Genomic DNA, 22,225 nt, shown 5'->3' on the forward strand with positions numbered 1-22,225 from the left:
ATCAAGAAAAACAACAACTCTCCTGTAATCTCAAGCACCGCAGCACTAACGCGTCTCCTCAGATCACGGGAACGGCTGGGGAAGCCACATAACTGCAGCTCTCCAGAGTCAGCACCACAGTGAGGAAACATCTTGAATGAGGTCAGGTGCTCTTAGCGGGACACGTCGAAAAGACATGTCAGCAAAGCAATACGCAGCGTGCCAAACGCATCGTTTTTTCATTGAAATAAATTCCAAACGGTGCCCTGAAACAAAGGGCTGCGGAAACAACATCTACCTCAACCGGATCAGGGCCTGAAGGCAGACTTTTTGCCCCTTCGGGTATTAGGCACCCGGCGATTATTCACTGCTATTATAATACTTAAACATTTATGTTGGCGATAGATATGATTATGTCACGGCGAAACAATCATCTCTTGGAAACAGTCTGCGGGTACATTACATCTTCTTTTATTTCACATTTCAACCACTTACATCGAGCAACATCTGGACTCGGCTTGGAACGTGTTGTTGTCTGGAATTGGTTTGTTGCTATGAGCTGGCGTGTGATTGTGGTGGGCATGATGCGTCACGAGGACGGAGCACTTAGTCGCAGCCGGCTTCACACACAACCTCTTCTTCTTTTTTTACGTCAAACATTCACATTGGCTGAAGGCCGTGTGGGGACTCATCTGCGGTAAAAAGAAGAAAAATGGCGTGAAATAACCCAACCAGTCATGGCTCTGTTGGGGATGATACCATTTATACTACATCGGAGGTATATCTATTTCATCTCTCCAAAGACATTTTCTTTGGGGTAATAGCAAGTCGTTCTTCTCGGAGCGGTTTGAAGCAAATGCTGAGAGACATAAAACAAAGCTGTGTTCAAGACAGAGGGGTCCTAGAGCGCTCTCACTGCTTTCCTAGCGCCGGGAGAGTCTGTGGGCCTTTCACCTGGTGAGGAAGTGATTGTCACATTGGAAATACCAATCTAATCAAGCGGGAGGATAAGAGCCCTGTAAAAATCATCATCAGAGGTGTGGAAAGCAGGCCCCTTGAATCCGCTTTGCTATTGTCATCAATCATCTCCCGAGGTGTTTTCATCCCATCTCATACTTGTACTCTACCTGCCTCCCCCCCCCCCCTCCTTTTAATCCGTGTTCTCCGTCTCATCCCCTTGTTCAACATGTGAGGCTTCAGAAAACAATTCAAATCAAGAGACGTCAGGAGAGGCGGTGACTTCCGCACGTCGCCTCCCGTCCCGTGGGAATGAAAGTGGGGTTCTCTCCTTTCCGGAATTGAACGTCTCTCAACGTTTTTTAAAAAGGGAACCGAGCCGCTCCTGGAAAAGCGTCGCTGCTCTCCGAAAGAGTCGGCGATGCCAAGTCCGCGGCTTTTAACTGCTACCAGATGTACCAATTACAACCACTTGCAGCCCTTGTTCGGTGGGTAAAGGAAAGAGGGAGATAAACCGCTAGGCAAAATAATGAACATTCTGCAGAAATATTTATCCGTTTCAGCATTACGTTGTTTTTTTTTAAGTACTAGGATTTTATTGCTTCTAAGACGCAGCATGTTTGTTCTGAGCCGCACAAAGCACAACAGAAGTTACTATGTTTTTATAAGCTAATTATAGCCCAGTGTATTGATTTCCATCCAGCTCATTATTGAGGCCATTTGAATGAGCCAGATTCTTCCCTCTGCTCCAAGAGTAGGACACACCACAACATGTGTCTTTACCAATCTGCTTTATTAGCCTTTTCTGTTTGTTGAGGATTTAATGTTTAATTGAGGTTTGACTCAGTTTCCTGAGCCGTGCTCGGTGCCTCACAACCTCATCTCTCTCGTCAGAACCGTTTTACACTAGATCATTTAAGGGAAGTTTTTTTAAAAAAGCGATGTGGCGAAGGAGACAGAGAGAATGAGAAGCATCTGTTCGCATGTTTGGGAAGTCCCCTATACCTTCATATTCTCCACCTCTGGAATGTTTTCCACTAACCCCAAAAGCCTCTGATCAATTAGCGGTGGAATGTTGGAGGTGCTGGTCTGTTGACAGTCAGCTAGACCCCCTCCACCCCTCTTAGTTTATTTTGTTATGCCAGTCAAGCTTTCTGAAAACAACCAGAAATGTGTAGTCTTGTGAAACAATGGGTTGTTAAGATCAAGACCCAAAAAAACGCATCTTCTTATTTTAAGAAAGTTATAACCCGAGGCTGGCAGATTCATCAGCTTTTTGCCTGCTGGTCCGTAGTGATGTGAGGTTAGCGAACAAGCTAAATCTTTTTAACGACTCTTTTGGTACAAATAAAGGGAACGGGAGTCGTACATTGCGGTGGTCGTTATTTTTTATGGTCGTGCCCAAAATATAATGGCCAGCCGCTCTTTTGAACGGCTCACGGAGCCACACGATCCGCAACCCGCTAGCTAACTCAGCTAACGTTACTGAGCTAACGATACAGCTACATGGTCAATGGTTTAGTATTAGGATCTTGTTGAAGGGGTCTTAAATATGCACTATATACTCAAAATGCAGTAGCGATAGAGATCTCTAGGCCGGTCGTATTTAGCCTAGCTTAGAACGAAAACAGGACGCATGTGTTTTACGTCTGTTGCGTTTAGGGTCAGCGGTAAGGAACGGACAGTTCAGGGTCACAGATTTGTTACAGGTGATCATAATGTTGACAATTGCATTTTTCATTTCTGCAAGAAAAAAGTTCATCCCTGTTATGTCTAATGGCCCATTTCAATCAATATATGTAGGTTGGACTTACGTCATTAGATCGTAATTCTTAATTTATGATGTTCAATAATTACATGTTGGAGCTGATAATGGTGGAGATTATTTAAACTACTTTATTCTACCCAATAGCTAGGCTATATATCATAGTTTACTCGTTGATTTATATTTTGAATTAAGTCTAAATCTGCAAAGTAACCCAACTAGTAACTAGTATTGTCAAATAAATGTTGTGACGCTAAAAGTATGATATTTGCCTATGGCATGCAGTTTACTAGAGTTATGAAAAGACTCAATAATAAAAGTACAAGTAGCTGAAAATTGTCCCCATACAGTACTTGAGTAGACAACTCGTAATGGCTATGCCCCCCCCCCCCCCCCCCCAGACCACTCTAGAGGGCTTGAGGTGCACCCACCATCGTCTTTCAAAACGCCGACTAAGACACTATGTGCAGTCACAAACTAACTTTTTTCTTTTACTGGCAGATGTTTATTCTGGTGGATAAAGATAATAAGTGACCATACGTGTGTTATTTCTATTCTTAAATATAGTTTTGATCTGCCGAGAGAGAGAGAAGCGAAAATGTAGTATTTTGTATCCTCATGCATACATCCCCCAGATCATTGTCAGAATGCACCAAGTGGTGGTATTTTAGAAACAAAAAGATCTGGAGCTCATGAATAGGTAAAGCTTCATGGCTAGTCTGATATCTTTTCTTTTTTTTAAGAACAAGCCATTTTGGCCGATTTGGACGGCCATACCCCTCCACACTGCTTTTTCTCCCTCTAACAACAATGGCAAGGGGAGTCGGCGGAAAGGAAGAACTCGCACATAAATCATCCAAAGGGGATTTATCTTTTTGTAATAACAAATAATCTTTCACAGCACTCCATGCAGCGAGGATATAATGTAGTTTTCTGGAAGTGCTGTGGGGGCTCGCGTCCTTGTTCATCTTATTTGGCACCCCAGCTGCAGCTTAGAAAATGGAGTTTCACGTGTCTGTATTACTTTGAGAATGTTCCTGTCTGCTTAACAATACTCGCTATGTAAAAAGATAGAACAATAATCTTCATGCTGACCTATCCCCACTGTATTGCATGCAATGCATTCCCGATGAAATGAAGTCTGTTGGCCAGTGGAGCAAGCCGCCCGAGCTACATTAGGTAAGGCTATGCAAGCAAATAAAACGCTGACTCTGCTCGACTGTGACTCACAGGTGCGCAACAGTGTATATAAAGAGGTGGACGGCATGTTATTGCAGGTGTGCAACCACATGTTGACGTACCGTCCCTCCCTCTGCTGACACGAGTTTTATATGGTTCGGTCTCCGCTGACCCTGAAGGCGGCAGGGTGAGCACACTGCAGCCAGTCACTGTAACCCAAGCAGCGCTGAGTATGACACGATGATTTAGCCTCAGTTCTGTGGTGAGGAATGTGATGACTTAAAGGGGCTCGGGCTCCTAAATCACTGCGCCGAGGGATGCGATAAATATGAGTGAAGGAACAGTCACTTAGTCCGGGAAAAAGACACGTCCACCAGTTCAACGTTTTACAACTTTTTATTGATTTATTTGTCTGCAAAGAAAAGAAAAAGGAAAAGCTTAGTTCCCTCCCGACTCTTTTGTCTCGCACTGACGATTTAGAGCAGTAATTGAGGTCGGGAGGTTGCAGTCGTCAGAAGGATCATGAAGCCTAGGCCAAGTGATTTTCTTCAGATTGCTGATCACGGGTGGAAAGAGTACCAAATGTATCGCCTGGTATCTGACTTTATAGTCAGCAAAATGATGTGGAAACAGAAGCTCTTTTTGTAAACGATCCTCAGTATACATTTTAAGGACTTCCAGAGAGAATGAACATTGTTCATAAAAATCAAAAAAACCTTGAACCATTGTACAGATGTTGTGTCAGTGTACTTTTCAGAAATATATCGTATTGATATTTAATAAACACCAGATGAAGGTGCTTTCACACCTCACCTGTTTTGCTTCGGTTTAAACGGAAAGCACGGCCTGAGAGCTGTCAATCAAACCCTGGTGCGGACCAAACCGAGGCCCTCGTGACGGCTTCACTCTCTATGACTTCCTAATTAGTCCCCTTGGTCTATTTAAAAAAGTGAAATGTACAAATGGTACTTCTATAAAAGAAAATGCAATGATCCCCATGCACTCGTGTGAGTGGAGTCGCATTCTGGAGTCCTGAACAGGGTTTTGACAAGAGGACCTGAGTTCACCCGCCTCTGGAAAAGATCTGGCCCGTGAAAGGCATCTGTTGTCTGACCAGGCAGCTCGAAAAGAACAAGTATGCGCCGCAGAATACTTCTTTCCCAACTTTGGAAACTTGTGTTTCAGGTTTCTTCAATCGGTCTCCAACCAATAGAAAAGCGGGTCCATTTGGATAGCAGGATGCTAAAGAGACAAAGTGTGATGGGATGACATTGAATAGAGCAGCAAAGTGTTAGGTTGTAATAGTTCATTTTGATTCTGTAGTCTTGAGCTTTAAATTAATACATATAGAAAGATATTATAATAGGAAATATTAGGGAGAATATTGATATTAATGTTTTATGAAGCATAGGGGTACTGTTTACTCTATGCAAATGTAAATGGCAAGAATTAATGTAAGTTGCACGAGAGTGACTGTATGTTTAGTATTTCAGAATTGTCGAAGCCGGTTGAAACCCGTGACGTGATTTTAATGCGGACAATAACAGACAGGACTTTTATTGTGAAAATACTTGTCTAGTGACGTTTTGACCCGGGGTTCATGACATTTGACCCCTCCATTTTGATAGCGGGACTTTGAGCCAACAGGAAGGTGTTAGAGGCTGAACTAAACCTTTGAGAGTGAGTGATTGACTGAATACTCTGTACTGGGGAAATATCGTTCTCTTTCGTCTTGACCCGGGTGCTTCGAGCTGGTTCCTGTTGAGCCCGTATCACCACGAAACCCACGATCGTGAGCCTTGATTGTTTAACACTTCTTGTCATTAAATTCACGCGCATCCGGAGCCTGATTTCCATCATCTGCGAAGTGCCCAGTTTCAGTTTCTCTTATATAAGCTTGAATAATGTGAGAAAAGTGAATGCTGTCACTATTTTTAAAAAAAGACATGTTATCTGGCATAAAACCCTCAATCAACCCTTGGTATCAAGTAATAGCCCGTCGCAATGTTGCATCTTGGAATGGTAAATAATGACAGAGAATTAAGATTTATTTCATCTTGAACCGCGTCGTAAAATATAATATGCGTACGCCTTGTTTGACACAATGCCAGAAGTTTAAGTCGAAGAAACGTGTTTGTGTTTGAACAAGACGAAGCCCCGTGAAATCAAGAGTTGAGGAGGACCGGGAAAGTTTAATCATGAAAAGCTGTTGATGGTGGAATATACAGACAATACTCACACTGCGTTGTGATATAAGAGTGGAGGCATCCTGAGCCCTTCGTCCACATTTCATTCTCTTCTTCCTCTTTTTTTTATTGATTCTGCACCTCCCGTAACACTCTTTTCAAGAGAATTCATGTGATACGAGGCAGGAATAATCATGTGAGCCTCTCCCTCATTTGGAATTCATGGGAAACGTTAACTCGCGTCGTCGTCCCTGTTTTTTATTTTTTGTATTCATTGCATATGAATATTTGGATTAATTGCATATGAATGTAGGATTAATTGCATTTGAATGTAGGATTCATTGCATATGAATGTAGGATTCATTGCATATGAATGTTGGATTAATTGCATATGAATGTAGGATTCATTGCATATGAATGTAGGATTCATTGCATATGAATGTAGGATTCATTACTTCCAATTTGCTGCAAAGTTAAATTATCAGTCTATTGGTAGATTGCTGAGGGACATTCAGGCGTATTTAGTGTGTCTGGTGACCAGTGGTGGGAGGTCACAATGTACAATTTACACAAATATTGTACTTCAGTACAAACTTGGAGGAACATGCCCTCTAGTCTTCTATTTTCCTATACTTCCACCTCACTGCAATTCACAGAAATACATCTTTCCTTCCATTTCTAATCCAGATTTAGCACATTTCCAAATATGCTAAATGTTTCAAATCAATACAATTAAATTTTTGTAATACCTTTTTTTAATGTTGAGGTTTGTATAACACACGCATTGGAAAGGTGCCACTTTTGGCTCTGGGTAGTTGTGACAGACATTACTTTACAAAACCAAATTCAAATGATGTCATGCTCCGGAGTTTCTGTCTTATTTTGAAGTCCTTGTCTCTCGTGTCCTCTGTTTCCCTGCACTTCCTGTCCCTGTGGTTGTCTGCCCTGGTCCTGATTGGTTCCTCCTGTGTGATTGCTAGCCCCGCCCTCATTGTGTCCACCTGTGTCTCGTTCCCCTGTGACCAATCACCTGCACCTCCCTGTGTATTTACCATGTTGGTCTCATTCCCCAGTGTGGCTTCGTACAGCTGAGTGTGTGTGGGTGTTATATCTAGTTCATGTCTGACCTGTTTTCTAGAGAGGAATAAATCTGCTGTTGAAACGTTGTTGGCAGTTGGGTCCAATCTCTCCCTGGCTACGACACCATGACAAATTATTATCGTTAATATTCCGTGTGTAATGATATTCTCATGATATAGAATAGTAAATCACTCAAAGGGGCCATGAACTAGTAAGTTACTCCTAATACTTCCTTCCGTATGGTACTTTTATTCAAAGTCTTGCATTGACATGTCAACAAAGCGTTATTACATAGTGCTACTTGTACTTCTACTTAAAGGATCTGCTGACTGAGCCTTTTGTGACCGATACACCATTTAGAAATTCAAGACTCAACCACAAAAACAAAAAAACACCGCCACAATGCGTCTCATGGACGTTTCATTCGCGGCGCGCTCCGCAGTACGTCACGTTGACCTCCGTGTGTGGCTCCTGGCGCTGAGAACGAGCTCATTCACACGCCGCCCGACACGACTACCTAGTCCTAGATCATGGAATACTTAGTCTCTCTCTCTCTCTCTCTCTGCTGTGTAGACAGCAAATGGGATGTTTTTCTTCTTCCAGCCCTGGGGGTTACCGTGGCAACCGATGAAGAAAGAAACTTGCTCGGAAAAAAGTCTGTGCAAACCGAGGCGTGGTCCCGCGGCGTGTATTTTTTTGCCGCCGCCGCTGGGTATCCGATCAGATCTATTAGCCAAAATGCCGGGGGGGGGGGTTTCAGCAATGAGCTTTTCAAAAAGGGAGACCCACTCACATCCTCAGAAAGACCGTCAGTGGGGGAGGCGGCCGGCTGTGAACACCGTGACGACTCGTACGCCCTCCTGGCTCTCGGGTTCAACCGCTCTGTGATTTTGAGGCTCATTGAAAAGCCCGAGAGAAGAAACCGCAAACAGATCGAGAAGGCCAAAAAACATCAGGCGCGCCGCTCCCATCAGCGGCTTTGAAGTACCGTTGTGTCTGCCGTACGAGTGAAGGGATCAGAAAGCTGCCGTCTGATTGCTTTGTTGAGCGGTGACGTGATTAAAGCCGTCCTTGTGACTCTTTTGGCATTTCAGATCTTTTTGTTCACTTCAGGGGTCTAAAGAGCAGTTTATGCCGGACGTCTCGCGCCCGATGGAAATCAGGACCGGAATGCGATCGATCAAGTTTAACAAACAATCTCGTTGGCTAAAAGTCTGCTTTTAAACGTCAAACGTCACGACCCCGGGTCACAACGTGATTTACGGTCAGACTACAACAAAAATTCCTTCACAATAAAAGTCTAGTATGTTACTTTCCGGATTAGAATAATGTCACGGGTTCAACCGGCTTCGACATTTCTGAAATACTAACTAACATTCATCCCCATGCAACATGTAAACAGAACCTCTTGCCATTCACATGTAATCATCACATACAGTCAATACAGTAAACAGTGTCTTTCCCTTATGCTTCACAAAAAATTCATAATAGTCATAATAATATTCTCTCTAATATTTCCTATTATAATATCTTTCTATATGTATTAATTTAAAGCATAAGACTTCCTCTATGTACATGTGCAGAATCAAAATAAACGATTACAACCTAACAGGTCTTAAGCACGTGGTATTCTTTATTCTTCTTGTCAAAGACGCCATTCATCTGTGTTTTCTGACTTCTGGGCCCCGTTTGAGTTCATTCAGATTTATTAAAGACGTCAACTCTTAGAAACCGGGAATTCCATAGAGCATCCGGGAACTTTAGTTTTTTTGAAAATATTAAACAGAAATAAATGAATTGTGGTCTATTTTCACATTAATACATTTTCAATGTTTAATCATAGTGAAGACACACATCATCTAAAGCTATGGTCTCGTCCATATGTGTTTATTTTAGTGCATTGACTTGAATGTAACACGGACCGCCACGTTTCCAACAGATGTTTGGGGAAACATCTTTTGAAGCAGATGTTTTCTCAGACTGCCGTGATGAGGAGATCAAACATTCAGTGAGTCTGATGAGAATTTGACCCCCCGCAGTGCATATTTACCACAGGTTTTTTGTGAGGCTGTGGTGGGTGGACCTGGCAACATTGTGAACTGGAGGCATGCTCCCTCAGAAGGATGTTTCATATATGTCGAATCTAATACGCATCAATGTGGCGCTCTGAGAGTTAAATTAAGAGATATATGAATAACTGTGTGCGCATTTAAGATACAAAGTACTGGACTTAAGTAGCTATATTATTAGAATAGATATAGAAGTAATGAACTTTGCTTTCTTTTTGACATAATCCCCTGACTTAATGCTTACATATTTTAATCGTGTCTCCATGGTGTCAAACAGAACAATATAATATGCTCTTCATTGTACTGCATGACTGTTTTGTAAACTACACAACATTTGCATTGCAGACCATTTTTAACCATAATAAAAAATATTAAATAATAATGAATAAAATAAATAATAATAATATTATCCTGTAGTCATTTTGTGATTATGTTTTTTTTTTACAATGTTTAACCAAGAGAGTCAGCGGCCACTTAAATCACGTCGCTGAAATGTAACCACGGATTCCTTTTTCGGGGGTTAATTTGAGGTGCTCGGCATGAAATCTCCTCCACCTTTTAATGAACAGATCCTCGATCCTTCCCCGTCCCAGAATGCAGCTCTCCATCCTGATTGGCCACCTTTCTTTTCGCAACTCCCTGACGACGCCCACCAGTCTCCACGGCGGTTGCTGATGAGCGGCGTTCCCCACCTGATGCGCTCGTTAATGATAACTGCCTCTCCTTTTCCGTTCTCCCCCTTTTTTTAAAATAGGCCGCTGAGGTCCTACGGCCTCCGTGACTGAGTTAATTCCGTCCCCCTCAGAACTATTTAAGAAGTCTTTTGAGACCGACATTTATTCGAGGATGTCACTGCACCCCCGACCCACCGCTGCCTTGCCACTCTCTTTCCACTATCCAAATGGGATGCCAGAACTCATGCATTTTTAACAAGAGCAGAGGGATGTGCTTGTCAGAAGTCCTACTTCAGTGTGTGTGTGTGTGTGTGTGCATGTGAGTGCTGCTCATACTTGTTTGTAAAGACAAACCTGATGAAAAGGGCCAAAGAGCTTTTGATTCACTCAAAAGGATGTTCTTCTTGAATGATAATGTGGTGTGTGTGTGTGTGTGTGTGTGTGTGTGTGTGTGTGTGTGTGTGTGTGTGTGTGTGTGTGTGTGCAATGGGCCACACATGACATTCACACAACATATTTGATGTCAGATCAACCTGGCCTCCTCTGTGTCTGCACACAAGAAGTATACTTGTTTATTGTGTGTGCTTTTTCTTCCTCCGTTTTCTTTGGTCAGGTCGTCTCGCCTTGTGTCGTGTCCGGTCTGGTCATGGAGAACATTTCTGCAGGCGGGGAAAATGGAGAGAAAAAAGATGAGCTTTTTCTCGTGAGGAAGAGCTTGTCTCGCAGGAGATGAGACGCTTTTCGAATTCGGTTTTTTTTTACAGCCGAATGTGAGGAATTGGAAGTTTGGTGTTGGAAAAGTCTGGACCCCGACTTCAACCGATGCAAAGGATCTTTTTTTTAAAGATTATTTATAAAAAGTGAAGGGATACAGTACAGCAGGCCCAGATAGACCCCTAGTGGTGCTCAAGCACCGGCCCTTTTGCCCTGGATGAGAAAAATGCCTTTTCTGTTGAAGCCAAATTCTGTATTCATAAAAAAGTATTTAAGAATAAAAAGTAATCTCCGTAATCAATTCCCCCCAAATTTGTTTTGATATCTGACGGAGAATTTATTCGAGTTCTTGTGAGAATTCTTCCCCCCCGACATGCTCCGCGGCGCTCACAAGCCCCCGCCGCGCCCCTCCCTCCTCCTCCTCCTCGCGCGTTTATTATATGCCATTTTTCGCTCCTATATCATTTTATAAATAAAAATAAATTGGAATTGTGAATAAAAATCATGTAATTTTGTTCAGCTCTCGCATCTTCTCACGACACAATGTGTTTCAGGTGTTGCGTAGCAACCAATTAATTGTTAACTTGAAGTTACAGCGATCAATAGAGACATTATTTTGGCGATGGATGCCCTTTTTTGGGGTTTGACCCCCTGCCCCCCGACCTGTCTGTGCACGCGCCTGCAGTACAGCCGTTACTGTGCTTTGGTGCCTGCCGGTGTCTCGCTGCCTCTCCCATTGCAACATAACTGACTCCTGCTAAGCTAGACAGAAAACATGTTAAACATGTCCAATGGAATACCTGTGGACTGTGACTTTAGATTGTAATGACCCAGTAGTGTAGTAGAGGTGAGATGCTGACCCCCTATTTGTTTAGGCCATGTGGCCGTGGAGTGACATGTTTTAATGCCATATTCGTTCTTTATTGTTTATGAATGAACAGTGCATCTCGAGTGCCCTTTCGAAATAAGTAAAATGTACTTAAAAGTGTACGGACTGCTTAGTTTATGAATCTGGGTTCATGGTTTTCAATCCATACTGAATATGTCATCTCTGTTACATGACCCCTCCCCCAAGATGCCCCCCCCCCCCTAGCGGAGGGGCAGGGGTTTGCGTATAAAAACTGCTTGAGTAAACGTGTTGCATTATGAGGATGCCAATGAACGGTGTTGTTTATCTAATAGTGAAGAGTGAACTCAAAGAAAAAGAGTAAACGTGTTGCTGCTATAAGAGCTGGTGGTCGATGGGTTCATGAGATCAAAAGCGGTTTATCGCTGTGGGACATTCAATCGGGTCGAAAACATTCAGTATACTGTGTAAATAACCATTCTCTCTCTGATTGCATTAAATACCACACTAACATCTGGCCCTTGCATCCTTATTATGCAATACTTAATTTAAAATTAAGCTCCCTAGAATTACACACCAACTGACATGGAACTGGACAAAGCAGTGTGTGTGTGTGTGTGTGTGTGTGTGCGTGTGGCTGTGTGTGTGGGGCTGTGTGTGGGGGCTGCATTATAGGAAGGTGAGTAATCGAGTATTGGTTGGAGCGGTGAGTTGTGAGGTTTTATGAACATGTAATCGATGAAACTTTGTTAATGTCAGTCAAAGTGTCGAGAGGGGAAAGGAAACCCTACGCTGAGTCTGTCAGGCGCTGGCATTGACGAATCAGGTGCTGACGCTGCTATGAGTTCATCCACCGTTGTCTGTCTTGGAGGAAATTGCCCTAAATTGATGGAATGAGTCACAATGCCCTGAGGTGAACCCTTTCAGCAGAATGATGCATATCCAAGGTGTTTAGTTTTTTTACAAAGCCATAATGCGTGTGTGCTGATCGATTTTCTGAATACCAGCGTTATTAGAAGCTTCGGAAGATCAGCGGCCGTAACACATTACTGAGGCTACGTCGAGATACAAGGCGGGCACATTTCGTCACGCTGTTTGTGTATGAGGCCAAAGCGACTGAATCTCTTCGAACGGCGAGTTTCTCGGTCGACGTCAGGGTCATTCAAGGTCAATGACAACATCGATGTGATGCGCATTTGGCGATTTCCACCGCAGAAATAGATCGGTGATCAGATCTGTTCGGATGGTTTGATGCGATGGCAAATTCTTAATTTACCGACCAGAGTAGGGAGATAACAGATGGACACAAAAAAGAAGAAAAACACACATATACATACATACATACATATATATATATATATATATATATACACTATCGTTCAAAAGTTTGGGGTCACTTAGAAATGTCCTTTTTTTTTAAGTAAAGCACTGTTTCTTTCAATGACGATAACATTAAATTAATCATGAATAAACTCTCTACATTGTTAATGTGTAAATGACTATTCTCTGGTGTTTAATGAAGTCTCTACGTAGGTGTATAGAGGCCCATCTCCAGTGTTCTAGTGGTACTTTGTTATCGCCTTAGAAAACCCTTCAAAACCCTCTTCAAATAAAACTCATCATTTCTAACCTTGTCAATGTCTTGACTGTATTTTCCATTCATTTTGCAATTCATTTGATGAATAAAAGTGAGTTTTCATGTAAAAACCCAAATCTGTCTGGGTGGGTGACCCCAAACTTTTGAACGGTAGTGTCTATACAGCTGTATCAGTAGAGTTTATGACTCTCTCCATGAAACAGCTCGGGTCAAGGTGGATTTAGTTAAATAAATCCTTCTTTTTATATTAATCACAGGAATGTTCTTAGCCTCTCGGTGTCATTATTGTTCTGGAGAATTTGCGTCACCAATTTGTTTGTCCTTGCCAATTCTTTGTCGTCTTATTAACGGTTTTCAGACCCCCCCCCCCTCTCTTGTCATTCTGTCAAAATGTGTTTGCCTTTCCATTCCGGCCGCCATCCGAAAAGCCGAGGACCATTGTTCCTCTCCGAATATTTTTCGTTTATTAAACCCAGATTTGTCTCTCATCTTGGAATGGGAATTATTCATAAGTGTTTAAGCAAGTAAGGGGGGGGGGTCCTGTCACTGCAGCGTGCATCACAACATGCCATTATGAAAGTGAATCCTTTAATGTGGCGTGTAAGAGGCGAGGCACCCAAAGAGAAATATTCACTTTTCGGGGCTGCAACTAAATAATGTGCCTCAACTCTTCTGACGAGGGAAAAAATGGACAAAAAATGCAACAAAGAACCCCAAAAAAGCATCAGATTTTCACCAGAGGGACATCTTTTATGTATAGTGTGGAGCCCCCCCCCCCCACCCCATGTTGATGTCAAACTGTTGGAGGGTTCTCAGTGTGTTGAACTCAGTGGACTTTTAAACTGCTGCTCACTGGGCTGCATGGACTGTCAGTCTTCTGGCTTCTTGAGTTGCATTCAACAAATTCAGAAACAACACTTTTTAATTCACTCCAACGTCGTGAACCACGCGACCCCCTATACCTGCTGCACAATTCAATTCAGTTCATTTGTATATCCCATCATCACAAATTACAAATTTACCTCAGAGGGCTTTACAATCTGTACACATACGACATCCCTGACCTTTGACCTTATATCGGATCAGGAAAAACTCCCAAAAAATAGAAAAAAAAACTTTCACAGGAAAGAAAAGGGAAGAACGTTTCAGGAGAGCAACAGAGGAGGATCCCTCTCCAGGAGGGACTGGAGCAACAGAGCTGCCTTTAGGATGAAGACAGTTTACTCGTATTTATATCGGTGTTTTTAATGAGGAAATAACCTCATCACTCTGATGGGAAGTAAATTAGCACCGCGGGTTTAGATTCATTTACCTTTGAGGAAACCCACCTCCTCTACCCCCCACCAGACCCCCGGGGCCCACCAACCAGACGGCCTTTGATCTCCGCCGGTCAACAACTCGGTGAAGCAGAAGCCGCCGAGCCGGTGTCCGAGACGGAGGGATGGGAAACCTCCGTCCTCTCTCATGTGGCCGTCGGCCCCGCGGCCCGACCCGTCTCTTTTTTTCCCCTTTTTAAACCCACTGGAAACACAAACTGGAGCGAGGCACAAGAGGCGCTCAGAGAGAAGAGCCTGTGCGGGCATCCTATCAAAGCTCTGGGAACGCCGCGCTCCGAGCTCAAAGTCAACTTGGCTGCGTCTGAGCTCAAATATTTGAGCCGCGCTCGGCGGCCCGGGCAGCGCTGGCAGAGCATCACAGGACCACAGGTCCAGAACCACACAAAAAGAAGTTTTCGGGAGGTGGAGATGTGGGCAGAGGAGGAATGTGCACCACGCGTGTTTATACGGCAGCCACTGCAGCCTCCCTGTTCCCATGTGATCAGGCAGACTTGATTAAGTTGAAGGTCCGTGTGTGTGTGTGTGTGTGTGTGTGTGTGTGTGTGTATTAACTTCTCTGCTGGCGTTGGATCATAGTTCTGATTGGCAGGTCAAATCTGATAATCTGTGTCAAAAACTTTTAGTAGAACCTATAAAGCGAGCGCTGAGGCCCTCCGGCTCCAGAGGAACATCGGCACACGTGATGCTCATGGGTCGACCAGAGCTCGGGTTCACAGAGAGAAACAGTGGTCGCCCAGGTGATGGTGTGTGTGTGTGTGTCTTTATCTCCCGATGCGGAGATACGTCACTCACACACCATGTCACTCACAGACCACGTCACACACACCACGTCACTCACACACCATGTCACTCACACACCACGTCACACACACACCACGTCACTCACACACCACGTCACATACACACCACGTCACTCACACACCACGTCACTCACACACCACGTCACACACACACCACGTCACTCACACACCACGTCACTCACACACCACGTCACTCACACACCACGTGACTCATACACCATGTCACTCACACACCATGTCACTCACACACCATGTCACACACGTCACTCACACACTACGTCACTCACACACCACATCACACACCACGTCACACACCACGTCACACACCACGTCACACACACACACCACACACACACCACATCACTCACACACACCACGCCACCACACCACGTCACTCACTCACAACGTCACTCACACACCACGTCACTCACACACCACGTCACTCACACACCACATCACACACCACGTCACACACCACGTCACACACACACACCACACACACACCACGTCACTCACTCACAACGTCACTCACACACCACGTCACTCACACACCATGTCACTCACACACCATGTCACACACGTCACTCACACACCACGTCACTCACACACCACGTCACACACACACCACGTCACTCACACACCACGTCACACACCACGTCACTCACACACCACGTCACACACACACCACGTGACTCACTCACCACGTCACTCACACACCACGTCACTCACACACCACGTCACACACACACCACGTCACTCACACACCACGTCACACACCACGTCACACACCACGTCACTCACACACCACACACCACGTCACACACACCCCACGAGACTCATTCACCACGTCACTCACACACCACGTCACACTCACACACCACGTCACACATCACGTCACTCACACACCACGTCACACACACACCACGTCACACACACCACGTGACTCACTCACCACGTCACTCACACACCACGTCACACACACACACCACACACACCACGTCACTCACACACCACGTCACTCACACACCACGTCACTCACACACCACGTCACTCACACACCACGTCACACACCACGTCACTCACACACCACGTCACACACACCACGTCACACACACACCACGTCACTCACACACCACGTCACTCACACACCACGTCACTCACACACCACGTCACACACACACCACGTCACACACACATCACACACACACCACGTCACTCACACACCATGTCACACACGTCACTCACACACCACGTCACACACACACCATGTCACTCACACACCACGTCACTCACACACCACATCACACACACACACCACGTCACACACACACCACGTCACTCACACACCATGTCACTCACCACGTCACTCACACACCACATGACTCACACACCACGTCACTCACACACCATGTCACACACGTCACTCACACACCACGTCACACACACACCATGTCACTCACACACCACGTCACTCACACACCATGTCACTCACACCACTCACACACCATGTCACACACGTCACTCACACACTACGTCACTCACACACCACATCACACACCACGTCACACACCACGTCACTCACACACCACGTCACTCACACACCACGTCACACACACACACCACGTCACTCACACACCACGTCACTCACACACCACGTCACTCACACACCATGTCACTCACACACCACATCACTCACCACGTCACTCACACACTACGTCACTCACACACCATTTCGTGAGACCGACATGACAAATTATTCCACATGTAAGGGAGGAAGTATCTTAATCTTCCTAAGATGTAGAAAGCCGGCTAAACTACTTAAAACGCTAACAAACAGCCATCTCAGCTCTTGACTCCAGTGGAGTTAAACTATTTAAAGTGACCTTTGTATCCCTAATATAACAATGTATTATATTACATTAAACAATGTATTATATAATGTATTATATTACATTAAACAATGTATTATATAATGTATTATATTACATTAAACAATGTATTATATAATGTATTATATTGTATTCAATACAGATACTACAACTACTACTTGGACAGAGCCAACATGGATACAAATACTGGAGTGTTGCGTGATGGCGGTGGTCCCATGTGGCGCCTCGGTCCAGGGCCCCCGTCTCCTGAGCGTCGGGTTAATAATACACGCCACCTTCTAACACTCTCACAAAGTTTGACACGGAGGACAAATGAAGTTGTTCACCTTTACATTTTTTACATTTTCTCAAGTTGTGAATACTTAAGATGAACACACGTTCTGCCCTCGGGTCTATTAAGTGGCTCGTGAGGAACTTTTTCTCACGCCATCCTCAATGACGTGTGTGTGTAGTGTCTTGATCTTGGGCCGTCGTCGTCGTGATGAAACTACATCGACGACACTCTCGACGAGCTGAGTGCTAATTTGCAGTCGTTCCCGTTGTGGTTCATTATTTGTTTCGTACTTTTCATACAAACACGTGCAGTGCTTCACACAATAAAGTCTCTAAATACATAACTCCAGGCAGCACCAGCGTGCCTTCACCCTCTCCTGTTGCCCACACAGAGCAGCACACGTGGTGTGTTATGGTAGTACTCTACTGCCATCTAGTGGTCAAATGGGCATAATGGACAAAACCTCTCTGACGACACAATGACCCCCCCCCCCCCTCTGTCCTCACATGTACCTGTTTGTTCTCCACTCGCAGTCTGCTTCGTGTCCAACAACCCACCGAGGGGTACTTAGGGACCCCCTGGGGCCTCGGCTCCCCCTCGCATGGAAGGGTAGACAGGACACAGGCAGCGAAACATCAACACCACCAGCACCACCAGCCTCACATGACGACGAGACATAAACAAACCAGAGGCCGACCTCTCCCTCAGGGTGTGTGTGTGTGTGTGTGTGTGTTTGTGTGTGTCTATAACTGGACTTAACAGTGACCACTAATCCCTTTGTCTCCAGTCCGTGGGCATCCAAAGACGGTGTGCCGGGCCGAGGTCAGACTCTGGATTCTGTGGTGCGTTGGTGTTGACCTTGGATTTGGATTAGCGGTTCTGAACCCACTGATCCGAGACCAGGCGCTCGACATCTCTGAAGAATATCTGTTGAAAGATTTGATTTCGACAAGATTAGAATTTTACCAACAAATCGGTAACTGATACCAGTAATAGTGTGTGTGTGTGTGTGTGTGTGTAAAACTGTTGTTTGTACGGGTTGGATTTCCAATATTTAATAATAATAATATTAATAAGACTGAATTATTATACAATATGTTTTCTATTGTTTTGACTCCTCTAACTAAAACCAAGACATGTAGCATTTAAAGTGCGACACATAGACGACACGTCAGGCCAGTATTTGGCCTTTCGGCCATGTTTTATTGTACATGTGTCCTATTTCTGCTCACCAAGTCAACTTCCTTGTGTGTAACATATTTGGCAATCAGCCTGATTCTGGAATAGATTTCGGAGAACCAACTACCGGAGTCCTATTGACCCAGATCAGCGTGTGGCAGTCAGCCGGAGGTCAGTAGCTGCTCCACCGATCAGCGCATGGCAGCAGATTTATTGACTTTCCTTCTGGAGAAATGCTGCGAGTGAGTTTGAGTTCCGTCTGGTCAACAGTCAAACTGTATTTGTCTCTGGCTTTTATTCTGAAAGGGGAGAACGGTGTTCGTGGATCTGGTTTGTTCTACTTTGGTCGAGGTTGATGAAGTCAAACAGTTTGCCTTCCGGGTTCGGACCAGCGAGCCTCCGTATTGTTTTAATTATGGGGGTCGAAAGGTCCCAGAAACCCCCTGATGACGAGGAGCACATGAGTGTCGGTGTTCTGTTTGCAGGGGCCACACAAAAAAAACAGTTATGAGAGGTTGAAGATTAAAAGTCATTTTTAAGTTGTTCACAATCTTATTGGGTGAACCATGTAGGACTAGTTTCCTAATAGTTCTTCACATGCGCATATAGACACGCTAAAATTAGAGCAGCGAGTCGGCCCCTGGACCTCAAAGACTTTCTTCCACTTCAAACCCTGGACTGGAATACCGAGCCGGCACAAACCGCCCTGATACTCGCAGGCTGCAACTCCGGGCAGGACAACTGTGGTTGGATATGAGGACTTTGAACATGCACTGTAAGTGCAAAAAACAAATAATTAAAATTTGCATGCAGGTACGTTTTTGAATATGAAACAAGGCACATGTGTATGAAGCGAAACCCTGAAAAAAACAATGCAGCTGCACATACACACTCACACACACACACCATTGCACAAGCAGTCGATGCCCATATAGCAGCACATTTACCCCCCCCCCCCCCCCCCTGGCCCCGAGGCTACTGAGTGATGAGCCCTCCTTGACAGCGTGTCTGGGACTTAACTCCCTAAGTTGTGACAGTTCACAGCTGTTTGTGTGTGTGTGTGTGTGTGTGTGTGTTGCTTCCTTTGATCACAGGAAGATGAAGAGTTGATGATGTCATATTGTCCTGGAGAGAAGTGGGGTGTGTGTGTGTGTTTGTTGAAAAAGCAGAGGGGCTATTTCACAGGGATTTTTTGTATATTTTATTACCGGCTTTCTTTCTTATAGCCGCCCAACAGGTGGCAGTCATGCTTCACATCCTTTTCTAGTAACTCTTAAAGAGACACTTGACCTACATTTACAGCCATAATCACATGCTCAACAGAGATTCTGTCCATCTTAAAGAAATTGTGGAAGCAGTTTTTATTTGTCAAGGTTTGTCACACTTTTTGGCATTCCACCACATAGTCAGTATGGTTACTCAGCAATGTTTTTACCTTTGTATCTAACTCTGCAAAATATTCAAAAACCGTGCATCCTCTTACCTGAATGAAAAACAAATGACAGCAAAATCCTCCTTGCAATCTTTCCCGCGGCTCAGAAATGACCGTAAATCACAGACCTGTCTCTGAATGTTGAATTTAAACTCACATTATTCCCAATGCACCCATTTACAATTCCCTTCTATGATCCCTTTTCTATGAATTCCCCAAAAAGAGTATATAGAGAGAGAGGGGTGGGGGATAAGCCGTGCAGACGATGATTTATCGTCTTGACTACTTTGTACAGGCTCACGCCCGGTAACCAAATTCCCGCAATAGCTAAAAGAAATCCAGCCTTCCTGTCACATCCGGGTTTCCCTCAGCCGACTTTTACGAGAGCGGCTATCGGCGGCACTTTCTCTGTCTCTGTGTGCCGACGATAAAGGCCCAATAAATACTTTCCGGCCTCGTCTTGCTCGTCCCAGTCCCACCCTCGGGGGCAGTTGGCTATCGGAGGCCTGCGTGACCTCTTTGCCCCCCCGAAGGATTCTATTGGACCATATAGCTGGAATACACAGGCTCCTTTGATCCGGTCAAAGAGCACTCAGACTCTTAACTCCAGATTCGATTCACTACCATTTGCATGACACCTCTTTTAGCCATTTAGGGAACAGACACATGGGGGGGGGGGGGGGTAACAGAGATACATGGTGCACCGCATGAAAGACATGTTGTGGCTCATGCTGTGTGGATTAGCTGTTTTTTTTTAAATGATCATGATGCCGAACAGCAAGGATGTGTGCCACGAAATATGCTAGCTCGGCGTTTTGAGAAGGTTTCTCATTGGTGGAGAGAGTTGGACGAGAAAGATCCACGTCACCTCGTGGTTTGCGTTGACCTCCGTTAGCCGAGCGTAGCATGGAGACTGGAATCAGAGGCGGTGGGGTGGGGCGGCGGGGGGCGGTAAGCGTGCCGATGCGAGAGCGGTATCAGTATCAGTACTCTCATCTCACTAATAAGCGCAATTCCCAAACGTCAAACTAGTCCTTCTTAACCACACGGACATCAAAGCAGCGGATGAGGGGTTATCGGCGGCAGGAGGAACGCGATCCCTCCGCGTCAGGGCGGGCCGCGCTATCTCTGGAGTAAAACCTGGCTCGGGCTTCAAGCTCTGTGGCCATGTGCAACGGCTATCACCCGTCTGCTCCGCTTCCTGGACACCACCCAGACTAACGTCCAAGAAACACGGCGAGACGCCCCCGTGACCGGCTCTCGGGCGCGTGGCGGTGGAAGCGAGAGGATCCGGAGGGCTTCGGTTATCGCTGACAGTGACGCTGGCGGCGACGCACGAGTAGGCACCAGGACCACACACACACACACACACACACACAGCCGTGGAGATAAAGTGGGATGGTGTGGCCCTGCAGCCATTACATCATCCTCAGTGTTTCTATAATTCTCTCCTCGATCTCCTCTAGAGGGAGGGAACAGGGTTTTCTCGTCAGAATAAAGGCTCTGCTCATACAACGGGTAGATCTGACCCGAAAAATCAGTTTCATATTGAAAAGGTTTGATTTTTGTAAAGAGAACCAAGGCGTGAATTCATTATTTTCATCTATCTCTTTGGCGAATAGAAACATGTCCCTTTAACCCTTGTGTTGCCTTAGGGTCATTTTGATCCGAATCAATATTACACCCTCCCCCCGCCTTAGGATTAATTTGACCCCATTCAATGTTTAATGTCGGTGTTCTTTCGGTAGTCAACAAACAAACATAAAGTGCCTCACACTTAAACTTGGAAAACAATATTAATTCTAATAATTTTCTGGAGGTTTTAATTGCTGGCGTCAAATTGAACCCAAAGGGTAAAATATGTTAGTAAATATAAAGGTAACAGGAGGGTGAAACATTGAATCGGGTCAAAATGACCCAAAGGCGGGGGGAGGGTGTAATATTGATTCGGGTCAAAATGACCCTAAGGCAACACAAAGGTTAAACCGCCGATGAAATGATCCTCTTCAACTTTAAAGGCCGCGTTCTCTGTTCATACTTCTTTCGCAGGCTCACACGTACATGTTTCCATCGGTGATGACACAAATGAAGTCGATGATTGATGGAGCTGGGAACTCCCAGGTTCACCTCTCAAACACACGGCCGTCACACATGCGATATTGTAACGTTAGCTCAACACAAGCTGTTATGTTAACAATATGCCAGTGTTTCTGTAATCGACACCCATCAGACTCTGGATGGTTTGACCGGCTGCCATCGGCTCCACC

At 44.9% G+C, this 22,225-nt stretch overlaps 1 long non-coding RNA gene across 1 annotated transcript; it reads right to left on the reverse strand.

The window, feature by feature from the left end:
• Window positions 1-10,419: 10,419 nt before the first annotated feature.
• Window positions 10,420-17,961, reverse strand: LOC130193645 (uncharacterized). Its single transcript, XR_008831679.1, has 2 exons — window positions 17,860-17,961; window positions 10,420-10,548 (listed from the first exon to the last, which is right to left on the reverse strand). It is a non-coding gene; the product is annotated as an uncharacterized LOC130193645 (long non-coding RNA).
• Window positions 17,962-22,225: the final 4,264 nt, after the last annotated feature.

The sequence above is a fragment of the Pseudoliparis swirei genome, chromosome 1 (assembly GCF_029220125.1).
Source record: "Pseudoliparis swirei isolate HS2019 ecotype Mariana Trench chromosome 1, NWPU_hadal_v1, whole genome shotgun sequence".
NCBI lineage: Eukaryota > Metazoa > Chordata > Actinopteri > Perciformes > Liparidae > Pseudoliparis > Pseudoliparis swirei.